This window comes from Poecilia reticulata, chromosome 3 (assembly GCF_904066995.2).
Source record: "Poecilia reticulata chromosome 3, P_reticulata-male-v2, whole genome shotgun sequence".
Taxonomy (NCBI): domain Eukaryota; kingdom Metazoa; phylum Chordata; class Actinopteri; order Cyprinodontiformes; family Poeciliidae; genus Poecilia; species Poecilia reticulata.
This window is the reverse complement of record NC_088832.1, coordinates 4,417,355-4,431,278: the sequence shown is the minus strand read 5'-3', so window position 1 is coordinate 4,431,278 and position 13,924 is coordinate 4,417,355. Positions and strand designations below refer to the sequence as shown.

At 36.3% G+C, this 13,924-nt stretch overlaps 1 long non-coding RNA gene across 2 annotated transcripts; it reads right to left on the bottom strand.

The window, feature by feature from the left end:
• Positions 1 to 10,356: 10,356 nt before the first annotated feature.
• Positions 10,357 to 11,694, bottom strand: LOC145550991 (uncharacterized). Of its 2 annotated transcripts, XR_014086754.1 has the most exons (3): positions 11,531 to 11,694; positions 10,932 to 11,046; positions 10,357 to 10,837 (listed from the first exon to the last, which is right to left on the bottom strand). It is a non-coding gene; the product is annotated as an uncharacterized LOC145550991 (long non-coding RNA). The 2 variants fall into 2 exon arrangements; XR_014086753.1 differs by having other exon boundaries at positions 10,932 to 11,694.
• Positions 11,695 to 13,924: the final 2,230 nt, after the last annotated feature.

The window sequence follows — 13,924 nt, the reverse complement described above, 5'->3', positions numbered from 1 at the left end:
GTGAATATTCCATTTAAATTTTTCATCAAACCACAAACCTACAAATTTTATACTCTTTACCTGCTCTATTTTTTGATTATATAATTTTAATTCTATTACCTTGTTTGTTTTTTCTGAGAAAATATAATTACTTTTGTTTTATCTACTGAGAATTTAAATCCCCATTGCAGTGCCCACAACTCTATCAATATTCTTTTGTAATTTCTTTAATATAAACTCAACATTTTTCCCTCTTTTACATATTGCTCCATCAACTGCAAAGAGTGAACAACCCATATCCTTTCCAATATTTTTGAATATGTCATTTATCATAACAGAAAACAATAATGGACTTATAATACTCTCCTGTGGCATTCCATGTTCCACTACATATTTACCTGAAACTACTTCACCAATTCTTACCTGTATTTTCCTGTTTGTTAAAAAGTCTTTAATCCAGTCATATATTTTTCCTTTAATCCCCAATTTGTGTAATTTAATTAATGAACCCTCTACCCACATCGTATCTTATGCTTTTTCAATATCGAAAAATACTGCCACTGTACACTTTCATTGTTTACTTGAGCTTTTCTAACTTCATGCTCTAGACATAATGTTGAGTCATTAGTGCTCCTCCCTTTACGAAAACCACTTTCATAATTAGAAATATATCCCTTTTTATTTAAATAATACACTAATCTATTATTAATCATTTTTTCCATTATTTTACATAAGTTTGAAGTTAATGCTATTGGCCTATAACTTTCTGGTTTTGAATGATCTTTTCCTGGTTTAGCTATCGGTACAATAATAGATTCCTTCCATAACTCTGGTAATTTTCCCTCCTCCCAGATTTTATTAAATAATTGTAATATATCTTATGACTTATCACTTAGTGGACTTATCATTCTGTACCAAATTTTATCTTTACCTGGCGCTGTATTTTTGGTCTTTTTAAGCACACAATTCAATTCCACTTTGATAAAAAAATTATTTATTTCTTCATCACTCTGTATTAAATTTTTACACTTAAGTACCGTATATTCTCTTCCTTCCCTCTTTGCTAATATTATTTGTGCTATGTATCTTACTAAATAATCTTGCCAATACCTCAGCTTTATCCTCATCTCTAATTATATCAACATTCTCCATCCATCCATCAATCCATTTTCTTTACACCCTTGTCCCTCAGTGGGGTCGGGAGGGTTGCTGGTGCCCATCTCCAGCTAACATTCTGGGTGGGAGGCGGGGTCACCCTGGACAGGTCGCATATCAACATTCTCTACTTTTAATACAGGATAATCAAACTCTTTTTTAATACCATTCATTTTTTAATAACTTCCCATATCTTCTCAATTCTTGTATCTCTCCCGATTGTACTACAAAAATTTCTCCAATAGTCTCTCTTAGCTTTCTTTATAATCCTCCTTACTACTGCTTGCTTCCTTTTATAATCAATTAAGTTAATATAAATTGGGTTATGCTTCAATACCTTCAAGGCTTTATTTCTTAATTTAATTGCTTCCTTACTCACTTGTCCACCATGACACCTTTTTCTTGTCATTAATACTCCCTGACTTTTTAATAGAATTTTCTGCTGCTTCTGTTATTACCTTTGAGATACTTGCATTTACTTCATTTATATGCATTTTAAAATCTACCTTTTGTAAATACATTTGACTCAAATATCTAAACTTACTCCAATCTGCCTTATTAAAGTTTAATCTCTCCCCACTCTTTTTATACTTATTTCCAATTATTCCTACCCTTATAATTATAGGATAATGATCACTACCTACTGTAGTTTCTTTATCAACCGACCACTCACAAATACCAGCTATATCATTTGATACAATTGTTAGATCAATAGTTGATTCCATCCCCGTTCTTAAATTGATTCTTGTACCTCTTCTCTCATTAGTACATACTAAATTTTTCATTTCCATCACTTCTTCTATAACCTGCCCATTTTTTATCATTACTATTACCCCACGGTGTACTTTTTGCATTGAAATCCCCACACCAAATTACTCTCCCCTCCAAATAATCTAATAATTCCACCATTATTTCAGCCGATAACGATTTACATGGATTATAAAAAATTATTTTAAATTTACCTCCCTGCTACCTCAATTACTACGAATTCTAGTTCTTTCCCTAAAACCTGATATTATATCCTTCGTTTTATAAATATTCCACATCCACCTCCCTCTTCTCAATCTCTTCTTATACTAACATATCCTCTAATAACAAAATCTAATGTTAGTTTTAACCAAGTTTCCTGCACACATTATATCTGGTTGGACTTCAAGCTCGTCAATATATAACCTTTAAATTCCTGTCCATTAGCTACAAAACTCCTAGCGTTCCATTGCAATTTTAACATACACTACTTTCGCTTGCAAGTCCCGACTTCTTATCCACCTCTAACTTTTTATTAATTTCTTCCCATGTGCCTTCCTTAAACCCCAAGAATTTTTCAGCTCCCCTCACTATTATTTTAATCTTGTTGGTTTTGTGCTTAGCTTGATAACATAAGCTATGAATAAAACTAGATTTTCCACTGAGTAAGTGACCTTATCTTCTGGTAGTAATTTAGATTGCTGTATTGTTTGACTCCCCATTTGCTCGACCACTCTTTTTTTCCTGCTCCTTCACATTTTTTACAGCTTCTGCATAGCTTACATTTGTAGATGTTTTTATGTGCACAACTTCTTTAGCCCTCTTCCGTACCTCGCATCCTCCGTAAGTAACCCTATGACTTCCCCCACAATTACAGCATTTCTCTTGTACATCTTCCTTACACTCTTCAAATTTATGATCTTCCCCACATTTTGGACATCTCTGCTTTCCTTTACGTTTGTAAACTGCCCGATTACGGGCAGTTTTGCCGCAATATGTCCATACTTTTGGCATTTAAGACACCGAAGTGGTGGAGGTACATAAGGTCCAACTTGGAAACTTATATATCCTATTTTTATATTAATTGGCAACTCTTTTCCTTCAAACTCCATTAGGATTGACTGACTCCCCACTCTCTCACCATCCACAGTTCTTGATAGCCTTTTCACACTAGTCACCTTTGCTCCAACAATATTTCTCTAAAGTTTTTCCAGATCCTCATCTAGGGGGATCCCATAGATCACTCCTCTATTTTTTTTATTTTCACCCAACATTTTTCACCCAGCTATTTTACATATATTATCCACATTGAAGGCCTTATTCTTTTGCTCTATATCCTTACATTCTATCAAAAGACTTCCGTCTCTCAAAATCTTTACCATTTCAACGTCTCCAATTTTCTTTTTAATTTCTCTTGACACCCCAATTGGGCTAATTTTCTCCTGACCTTCCTCACTCTTAAGTTTCAGAATTACTTTAAATTCCTCACTCACAACTTTTCTCCTGACTACCCTCTCTTCCTCTGAACTGCTTCCTTCTAGATCCCGTTTACTACTGTGACTATCTCTGATTCCCTTTCCTTCATCTATTTTAATTCTTCCTCTTCCTCTCCTTCTTCCCACTGGCGTCCACCCTTCTTCTTCATTACTTATCTCCATTTCCATCCAAACCATTCACATACCAGTTTATGCCAAAAACCGCCTTTTCCAGGGGGGGAGTCACGTGGGACCGCCGAGGAAGATGGCAGCACGCTAGCGGAGCTCCTGAAAACCGACAAATTTTACTCTCATTTACTATGAATATACACCTCTCAGCTCACAGGATAGAAATACGTTCGACACGCCAAAATTCTATAATCTTCACAAGAGGCCAGATTTTTAATAGCTCACCGACGGAATGTCAAGCAACAACAAAGCTAATTTTTTCAAAGGTGCGGCAACGAGAAGTAAGCTAGCAGCGAGGACCAGCCCCACACCTGAAAGCTCTCCGGCTAACCTGCTGACAAACCCGAGCTGTGCCGAAGAGAAACATTCGGATTCCAACCTCATGGAAGAAATACGGAAAATGAGCACAACACTACATGTTGTGGCGGCAGACGTAGTCTCGATTAAAGAAACAACCAAAGAGCTTAAAGATTCCGTGGAAAATATTCTAATCAGGCTGGGCGAAGTTGAACAGCGAGTATCCGTCATAGAAGACACCAACGCTCAGATGGAGAAATGTGTGGAGATATGTGACAAGAAACTGATGACTCTCTGGGAGCGAGTTGAGGACTTGGAAAACCGGAGTCGGAGGAACAATGTAAGAATGGTGGGACTGAAAGAAGACAAGGAAGAGAGAGGAAATCTGCCCGAGTATGTGGGAAGGATCATTGCTCAGGGGTTCGGCCTCACGGGCAGCGAGTTTGAAGTGGAGCGGGCCCATCGCTCACTGGCGCCCAAACCAGAGGCCAATAAACCACCCCGAACCATCTTGGTTCGGTTTCTACGATCATCGGCGCGGGACAAGTTGCTGCAGATGGCCAAAGAAAAGCGTGGGATGGAGTGGGAAGGCTGCAAATTATCTTTCTTTGAAGACCTATCGAAGGAGCTGGTGGAGAAACGGAGAGCTTTCAACACTGTAAAGAAACGCCTCCGGGAAATGGAGGTGAAACACCGGCTGTTGTTCCCAGCAACGCTCGTCTTCACCTGGAAGGGAGAACGGAAGACATTCCGGGACAATGCAGAGGCTGAAAGGTTCCTGCAACAAGCTAAGTGAAAAACAGATGCTATTGTCTGAGGTGCATATTTATCAAAAACATTATGTAAAGTTTAGGTCGGTTATGCGTCGGAGTTCGGATGGTTGTGTTGCCAAAGGACGATTTTCAACGCGTCTCACGGACCAAGTTTGATAGAGGGGTTTAGGAAAGGACTAAAAACGGCAGCATGTTCCTTGCTGCTTTACTGAGTTCTATGTTGTATTTATTTTCTTTTTTTTATATCGGGTCAGTTTATTTAAGTTTACGAATGTTGTCAGTATCAGTTACTATTTTGATGTGTATATACCTCGATAAGTGGCAGTTCAAACCACGCAAGGTATACCAAAGAATAAAAGATGCCTAAGGGATATATCAACATAATATCGTGGAATGTTAATGGATGTGGGCATCCAATTAAAAGACAAAAAGTTTTGAGTTATCTAAAATCCAAAGCCGCTGATATTGCATTCATTCAAGAATCACATACAAGTGGGGATGAAGAAGTTGCTAAGTTCAAAAGAGGTTGGGTGGGTGAAGTTTACCACAGCTCATACTCTAGTAAGCGAAATGGTGTAATGATCCTTGTTAAGAAGAATATAAGTTTTGTTATGCTTAAACAACATAATGATAAGGAAGGGCGCTTCATATGTGTGGAAGCCCTGCTGAATGGAATTAGGATTGTCCTCTGTAACATTTACGCACCAAATCAGGAAGAACCCGACTTTTTTCATGAAATTAATAGTATATTAGGAAATACTGAGGGACATATTGTCATGGGAGGCGATTTCAACCAGGTGATGGATGGATTTATTGACAAAAGTTTGGTAAGGGGAAAACTTTCACCTAAGGACAGGGCTGCAATCCAAATGCTAGCTCAAGACTGGAATCTAGTTGACATATGGAGATTGGTAAATCCACGTGAGAGAGAATATACTTTTTACTCTCATAGTCATAAGATATATTCTAGAATTGACTTCTTCTTAATATCTAATAAATTAGTGGAGTCAGTAATGGGCTGTCAAATAGGACCAATTATTATAAGTGATCATGGTACAGTTGAGATGCATATAGATTTCAATGTTGAAAAAGAAAGAAAAGGACGTTGGAGACTTAATACTACGCTACTCCGGAATGCGGCATTTAGTAATTCTATTTTAGAGGATCTTAATTTTTTTTTCCAAGTAAATATTGGCTCCACAGATAATATGGCCTCTGTATGGGAAGCGTCAAAGGCATACATACGGGGAAAATTCATTGCGTACGCAGCAAAAGTTAAAAAAGAAAACGATGGGAAAGAAAAAACGTTGGAAAAAGAAATACGTTTGTTAGAGAATAAAATAGCGCGGAGTTACTCAAATCATCTATATCAAACACTTTGCAATCTTAAGTATCAGTTACATGAACTATATAATAAAAAAGCTGAATACGCCTTATTTAGACTTAAAATTAAATATTATGAAGGTGGAGAAAAAAGTGGCCGGTTATTAGCGAGACAACTTAAACAACAGGATAACTCCAACAACATCCCACTAATTAAGAAGGATGGTAAAACATTCACCGCAACCAAAGATATAAATAGGATCTTTGAAGAGTTTTATAAGAACCTTTACACATCTACTGATAAACCTGACACAGAAGAAATTAATGCTTTTTTCTCATCAATGAAATTGCCTACTATTACCAATGAACAAAAAGAACAATTAGATTCTCCTATCACTTTGGAAGAAATTAAAAGTACGATCCTGTCTATGAAACCTGGGAAATCGCCAGGCCTGGATGGCTTGCCGGTTGAATATTATAGAAAATATATTGACACCATAACCCCAGTACTACATAAGGTATACAGAGAAGCCTTCGATTCAGGCTTTTTACCTGATACTTTCAATGAGGCTCTGATATCACTTATTCCAAAAAAAGACAGAGATGTGTCAGATCCATCTAATTTCAGACCTATTAGTCTCATAGGAGTAGACTGCAAAATATTAACACGAACATTAGCATCGCGATTAGAAAAAGTACTTCCACATATTATAAATGAAGATCAAGTAGGCTTTATCAAGAACAGGTCTTCAACCGATAATATGAGAAGGCTTGCTCATCTAATACATTTGAATCGCTCTAATTCAATCCCTGTTGCTGTGTTCTCTTTGGATGCTGAGAAAGCCTTTGACCGTGTGGAATGGGGGTTTCTTAAAACAACACTTCTGAAATTCGGTTTCGGGTCTAGGTTCTGCAAATGGGTTGAAATATTATATTCGAAGCCAAAAGCAGTAATTATGACGAATGGTCAGCTATCTAAATTTTTTCATCTTTCCAGAGGGACAAGGCAGGGATGCGCCTTATCCCCGTTGCTTTTCACGCTGGTTGTGGAACCACTAGCAACGGCGATAAGAGTCAACCCAGGAATTAAAGGAACTCATGCAGGAGGGAAAGAGCACAAGGTGCTTATGTATGCGGATGACATCTTAGCTATTATAGCAGATCCAATCGTCTCTATTCCAGCCCTATTACAGTGTGTTGAATCATATTCAAAACTTTCAGGATATAAGATTAATTGGAGCAAATCTGAGTGTATGCCCATATCCCAAACATGTCATTCAAATGATATTACACCATTTAACTTTAGGTGGGTCCCTTCAGGTATGAAATATCTAGGTATACGACTCCACCCAAATTTAGAGGAGATAATGCATCTGAATATGGAACCGCTTCTTCAGAAGATAAAAACTAATCTTGATAAATGGACAAAATTGAGACTTTCTTTATGGGGTAAGGTGAATGTAATAAAAATGGTGATAGCCCCTTTATTCAATTATGTGTCCATGATGGTGCCAGTTGACATCCCCTCCCAGGTTTATAAACAGTATGAGGCTTATGTGAAGGACTTCCTCTGGAACAAGAAGAAACCCAGAATCAACATTAAGAAAATGTGGTGTGCAAAGGATATAGGGGGCATGGCCCTCCCTAATGTAAGACTATATAATCTCGCATTTGAAATGGTTAAGTTGTCCAAGTATTTTAAAAAGGGAGAAATTAAACTAAGCTGGATGAATATTGAAGAAGAATTGGTTAACCCCTTTAGACCGATAGATATTCTTTCTCATAGTAAAACAGATAAGAGGGAAACTCTTCCCACAAATCCGATATTAGCACATTCTAAATCAGTATGGAAGGAGCACATAAAATATGCAAGATGTCACATTCGAAACAGTTGTGCTCCTCACTGTGGCTGAACCCATCCATCTGTATCGGAAGGAAAACTGTCTATTGGGAACAATGGCTTGTGAAGGGAATACGTGTTGTAGATGATTTGTATACAGAAGGGGTTTTTATGTCTTTTTCAGATGTCATGCTGAAATACAATATAAAGGATAGTTTCTGGAAATATCTACAAATTAGAGACTGTATTATTAAAGACAAATTCATATATGAAGATAATCCAATAAAAGAATATATGGGCTCAAGTAGAATTGAATATAAAGCATCCACATATTACAAATTGTTTAATAGTATGCAAAGTGATATATGTAAAAGTCTGGGGACTATCTGGCAGCAGGACCTTGGATGCACTTTTACTGATGAAGAATGGTTGAAAATATTATTAAATAACGGGAAATATATTAGAGAATCAAGAGGGAAGTTTACACACTATAAGATTGTACATAGATTTTATTTCACTCCATCCAGGCTCCATAGAATGGGTCTGCTCACCAATAACCTATGTTGGAAATGCAAAACTGACCCGGGAACCTTTATACATGCGTTCTGGGAATGTAAACTAATTTTCCCATTCTGGAAAACAGTATTGCTGTACGTTGGAAAGTGGATAGGTTTAGGGATACCTATGTCACCAAGACTCTGCTTGTTGGGGGATCAAACAGTGATGCCTAATATGTCAAAACACCAAAATACTGTAATGCAGGTGGGGACGGTCACGGCTGCCAGAATAATCCTCAGATTATGGAAATCTCCATCCGCTCCAAATATTAAGGACTGGTTGGAATTAATGTTGGAAATAGTGTCATATGAACAAATGTTGGCCAAACTAAACGATGACATGGAGAACTTCAAAAAATCCTGGAACTGTTTCCTCTCCTGTAACATGGGGACAAGTTAGGGTACTACTGGCCGATTGTTTTGGAAAATACTAGCGAGTGACTACTTCTGTTTACTGTGGTTGTTTCTGCTAACACCGAGGATATTTAATCTTTTGTGAAACTTTTATTGATTTGTAATGCACTGACCTGTTTTTTTTCTCTTTTTTTTTTTTTTTTTCTCTCTTGCTTTGTTTTATTTTGTTTGTGTATTTTATTTCATGAGGGTGTGTTGGGGGTGGGGGGTTGGGAAAGGCTGTGAACATGCTCTGAAACATTAATAAAAACTTTAATAATAAAAAAAAAAAGCAACAAACTCCTCAATCCTTTGTCCAAAAACTCCCGCAGGTGCATCCAATCCTCCAGCAGCTCACCCCCTTCACTCTTCTTCTGCCATCCAGGCTTCTTTTATTCTGGCTTCAATAAGCCTCTGCTGACACCTGAGCGCACTGATTACAGGACGCAATCAGTGCGCTCCGCCTCCTTAAACGGCCGCCTTAAGCCCAGTGCGTTTGGGTTGTTAAAGGGAAAAACCAAAACAATTCAGACATGTAAAACACAACAAAAAAATTAAAAGAAAATAATCATATTTTCCCCTGTGCAACATGTTGCCTTTCGATGAGAGGTCTGCTTGTGATGCAGGTACCATTGTGAGAGGTGTTGGGATGAGTTATTTACCTGCCTCTCTCATCACGTTAATGTAAAAACACCATTGGATTCGGGAGTCTTTCCGGTAGCCGTGTGCCCCTGTTTTCCCATTGATGGTGTGCAGTTTATAATGGGAAATGATGTAGCAGGAGGGAAAGTTTACTTGACACTGAAAGTGGTGAATACTCCCATGTCTGATTTAGAGCCAGATGTGTTGGCAGAGACATTTCCAGAAGTATTCACAGTTGGTGTGGTGACTACACTGCAAAAAGTCCCCTTTCAAAAACAAGAAAAAAAAGTACAAAAATAGGGTATAATTTTCTTAAAATAAGAAAATTATCTGCCAACAGAACAAGAAAATTTATCTTGTCAAGATTTTCTAAAATAAGAAAAAATATCTAACCAAGATAAACCTACAATATCTTAAAATTAGTGTATTTTTACTTAAAACAAGCCAATTTTACTTATACGAGTAAGATATATTATCTTATTTTAAGAAAAATTATCTCAAGTAAAGAAAATGTTACTTGACACTGAATTTCTTGAAATAGCGTAAAATGTTCTTCTTTTAAGAAAAATGTTCTATGTATTAAGAAAATAAATCTCATATATTCTATTTGTATTAGTAAAATTGGCTTGTTTTAAGTACAAATACACTAATTTTAAGATATTTGTAGGTTTATCTTGGTTAGATATTTTTTCTTGTTTTGGAAAATCTTGACAAGATAAATTTTCTTGTTCTGTTGGCAGATAATTTTTCTTATTTTAAGAAAATTGTACCCTATTTTTGTACTTTTTTTTCTTGTTTTTGAAAGGGGACTTTTTGCAGTGATATACCTAAATCTAGTTTATTTTTATTGTTGTATAGGATTAAAATATATATTTTGTCACAGCTTTACTCAAGGTTCTTATGCTAAGACAAAAATCCAAAATTTATCCTGTGAATACTGGAACAAGAGATGTTATTGGCTTGCTGAAATGAAGACATAAGTTCAATTACTTTTAACATCTTTATTACGTTTAAGTTTCACATAAACACAATAAAACATGACTACTGGTCAGAATTTAAAGTCTGGATGGGCATCTGATTCTGAAACAATCCTGTAAAATGACAGAACAATGACGATCTGACACATCTGCCGCCCTAAGAGTCAAGCAAACCAAATTGTCCAAAGGAAAAAAAAATCTTGGGATTAGATGTCAACAATAGGAGCTTCCTACGCAATGAACTTCTTCCAATAAGCCATAGCCTTCTATATGTGGAAGTCTTGCCTCAGTTACGGACGCCGTTCTCAAGACGTCTGTCAGCAGCACAGAGAGGAGTGGCCACACACACGGATGCTGAAAGGTGTAGTAGCTGTGATGTTCTCCTTTCAGAAGATCAGGGCAGACATGGTTCCAATGGCCAGTAGAAAGTTGGTTTCATGATCACTGCAGAGCTGAAAAGTGGTCTTGTTTGAAGTTGTTGGGTCATCTGCTAATTGAAGCACAGACAGAAAAACAATCACAAAACAAACCACGTTTTAGGGACTAATCAGTGTAATGATGAATCAGTATCATAAATTTCTTACCTCAAGAATGTGAAGGACGGCGTCACTTGCAATTCCCAAAGTTTCTTTTAGATGGTGCAATACGTGATTGGAGACGTGATTGGCATAGGCTTCACCATGGCAACAGTTTGGTTTACTTGAAAAATAAAACAAGTCTTATTTTAGTTTATGTGCTCAATTACAATATTACATGAATTCAAGATGGCAAGAAAGTTATTTTAATTAAATCAAACAAGGACTACTTAAATTCACCAATCAAAAATAGTGTTTAAAATATCCTGGTAACAGTGTGGAATATCTAACCTAGGCTTTTTGACTCATTGCATTTAAGTTTTTAAATTACAGCACATCAAACACCCTCAGTTAGTGAAATACTAGGCGGAATTGCTCTTTAACCATTTCCCGAATCAGAAGCTACGAATGAGAAGCCACCTTAGCTATGTTAAAAAACGGAAGCTACCAAGAACTCGTGTCGATATTATTATTAAGCCACAGCTATTGTGGTTAATAACTGTTCAAAGCTCATATTCACAAGAGCGGCTCTTTAAAATTGGCATATCACGACATGCTAACTAGCTTCAGTTAGCTTATCTTAGAAAGACAGACAACTTTAAACTTACCTCCGAGTACAGCAGCTGTAGGGTCTATACACGTAAAAAAGTCCTCCATCTTCATTCATGTCCAACCGAGATTAGAGAATTTGCCAAAAGAAAATCTTGTAAAAGTACAGTAGACAAAAGCTTAGTTAGGCTGTTACAACTGAATTAACCGTTAATCAGGGCAGTTAAATGAGCTCTGGCGTTGCCGTTAGTGATGTGCGGATTGATACTGAAATATCGATTCTTCCGATACTAGAACTTAATTCTTTAAAATCTATTGTCAGATCCAAGGATCAATACTTTCAACACTTTAGTAATTTGAGATAATGTAGATTAGCATGTTAGAAAGTAACTAAATTATTGAGATCTTGCCTAAATGAAACGTTGTTAATGGGAACTACTTTTTCTTCCGCCTGGTAAGTATGTAATGTGTAAGGACGTAATGCCCATGTGCAGCGTGCTGCTGACGCTCACTCACTCAGAACTGAACATGTTGACAGATCATAAAAGTGACATGGAGCTATTTCAGCTGTCATTTTATAGTAGTTTTAATAATTAAACAAGGATGTGTTTAGTAGGGTTATTACTTTACTAATTTTCTTTTTTTTAGTTTGCAACTCGATTTTCACATGTTTTGTATATTTCAGCTTAATTAAAAGAGTTTATAGTAAACGAGATTGTTCTCAATGTACTTCTGAGTTTAAAATGAGTGCATCAGAGTACATTGTGTTCTTTTTATGAAGCCAAGATATGGATTACATTTATTTTTTTATTTAATTAAGAAACAAATTAACTGTCTTTGCACAAAGTATGGGATCTGTATTGCCAATACCAGCTTAAATTTTACTCGGTATTGGATCGGAAAGAAAATCTGTTGTATCGAACATTAATACTATCTCACTGCCATTTTGGGCGCTTTCCCATTTGGATTGTATTATGTCATAATTAAATCAAACAAGGACTACTTATTGTTAGTTTGAACAATAAATATTGTTCAAACTAATATTAATAACATATAAAGTAAGAATTTGAAATATAAACCAAAAGTTAAAATATTTATCATGACATTCAGCTAATCAATATTGTTGATTCTAATCTCATTGTGTGGAATACCAGCCATTTCAAATCACACATCAATAGAAATGTCATGACATGTCAGTGAGAGGTCCCACATCTTGCATCAAGAAGATCAGATTAAGGTCCACAGCAGATGGAAACATGCCAAGAATTATCTTGATATATAAACTGATATTGTCTCTGAAATTGTTGTGTTAAATGTCAACCGTTTAAATATTAAATTATAATTTCCAGTACACTCTGCCAACTTATACAAGAGTATAAGTTCATGGGTTTTTTTTATTATTTTTTATTGACAAAAACACAAAGGATTCCATTTGGGCATAGTCTGTTTTAATTATCTGAAGACATTTCATTAAGTATGTGATTTCGCTTTATGTGCTTGAAATAAGAAATTTTTACTTATATAAAATAAGTTCTAGACTTGAAGTTTGATTGGTAAATATTGATATTCTAGATTCTAGCACATATTTACTCATAATAAGTAATATTTTCTTAATATTAAGCTTTTATATCTTACTGAGATAATTAAGTACAAAAACACTTAAAATAAGAAAAATATTCTAACATAAATCCCTCTTGGTGAGAAAAATTATCTTGTCAGAAAGAAAACAAGAAAAATCTCCTTAATTTAAGATATTTAATCTTACTAAGATTTCAGTTTTTGCAGTGTAGAGCTCAAGCACGTAAGAATGAGCAAGATATTAACCTTTCTGACACACTGTTTACCTTAGTTACAGCTGAGGATGGGGGATTGCCATTTGAAACAAAGGAAGTCAGTAGGGAAAAGGGGTTCTCTGCCATAGCATCACTACCTGTGACTCGAGATGCGCTCATTAAAGCACAGACATCTGATCCAATGCTAGTAAAATATGTTGTGAAGTCAGACAATGTTAAAGAGAGGAAACAACATTCCTTTATTGACCGTGGTATCTTGATGCGTAAATGGGTACAGCATCTTGGTGATATGCCTGAAGAAGACTGGCAAACTCTTCACCAGTTAGTCATGCTGGTTGGGTATCGGGAGCATGTGCTCAAATTGGCTCATGAACATGGTCTGGACATTTGGGTATCATTAAGACTTATGAACAGGTCTTGAAACACTTCTAATGGGCCAGGATTAAAAGCAGATGTGGTTCACTTCTGTCAAAGTTGTCACTTGTCAGGTGGTGGGTAAACCTAATCGAAAGGTTTCCCCGGCTCCACTGCACCCAGTCCGAGGTATTGGTGAGCCATTTGAACATGTTATTCTTGACTGTGTAGGTTCTATTGAAGAATTGAAGGTGGCTTTACTCTTAAATGTATAATTAATAGGAATTAACACACAGAGACATGGTC